Source organism: Mandrillus leucophaeus, unplaced genomic scaffold (assembly GCF_000951045.1).
Source record: "Mandrillus leucophaeus isolate KB7577 unplaced genomic scaffold, Mleu.le_1.0 Scaffold1617, whole genome shotgun sequence".
Classification (NCBI taxonomy): Eukaryota; Metazoa; Chordata; class Mammalia; order Primates; family Cercopithecidae; genus Mandrillus; species Mandrillus leucophaeus.
This window is the reverse complement of record NW_012101607.1, coordinates 44663-45779: the sequence shown is the minus strand read 5'-3', so window position 1 is coordinate 45779 and position 1117 is coordinate 44663. Positions and strand designations below refer to the sequence as shown.

General features: G+C 66.7%; 1 long non-coding RNA gene across 2 annotated transcripts in view; it reads right to left on the bottom strand.

The window, feature by feature from the left end:
- Positions 1-1117, bottom strand: part of LOC105536631 — a 35191-nt gene that overhangs the window by 33795 nt on the left and 279 nt on the right. The window lies entirely within an intron of this gene.

Here is a 1117-nt window from a genome sequence, read left to right as displayed (position 1 = left end):
CAGTACCCTCCCCTTTGAGGCTGAACTGCCAGAGGGGCCTGGGCCCGCACCACACAGCGGGATGGAATGTGTGCAGGCCCCGGTCTCCGTGGGTGCTCCACTAGCTGGGGTTCCCAGTGCTCACCCCACACCTAAAACGAGCCACAGCATCAGAGTCCCTGAAGGAGTCCCCGCCCAGCAGCCCAGCCCCCACCCCGGAGGCCCCAGAGCTCAGGGAGCCTGGTTGGATTCTGAACAGCCCCTAGTCACGGTGGGTATAACTGGAACTACCACTGTGAGAAAAGCTGCGTCCAAAACTGTCCCTTGGCCACTGCCGGAGGCCCAGCCAGAGAGGGGAGCAGCCGCTCGAACCCACGTCCTGCCGGCTCCCGTGACCCCCGGCACCCGGAGCCCCACGGTGTCCCCACTGGATGGGAGGACAAGGGCCGGGGGCTCCGGCGGGTCGGGCAGGGGCTTGATCCCATCCTTCTGCCCTGGCCTCAGTGCCCCGGGCTGGAGTTGACCCTTCTGACAAGTGTCCTCAGAGACACGGGGATCATTGGCGCCTCCCAACATCAACCCCAGGCATCCCAGGCACAAACCCACATCCAGAGCCGACTTCAGGAGCAGAGACGCCCCAATACCCTGGGGGACCCGACCCTGATGACTCCCGTCCCATCTCTGTCCTCACTTGGGGCCTGCTGCGGGGCGAGCTCTTGGGAGCAGACTCGGGCTTAGGGGACACCACTGTGGGCCGACCTCGACCAGGCCACAGGCCCTTCCTCCCTGCCTTGGTGCAGCACAGACTCTGGGGTCTGGGCCGGGAGGAACTTCTGGCAGGTCGCCAAGCACAGAGCCCCCGGGCTGAGGTGGTCCCAGGAGGATCCCCAGGAGGTGGCCCCCTCCCCTTCCTCCCAGCTGGACCCCATGTCCTCCCCAAGAGAGGGGTACCATCCAAGGCAGGTCCTCCACGGAGCCCCCTTCAGGCTCCTCCCCAGAACCCACTGGGCCTCAGTCCCCACTATGGAAATGCAGCCACCTCGGGCACCCCAGGCCGCCCAGGCCCAGCCACCCTGCGGTGCCCAAGCACACACTCTGGAGCAGAGCGGGGTGCGTCTGGGAGGGGCTGGGCTCCCCA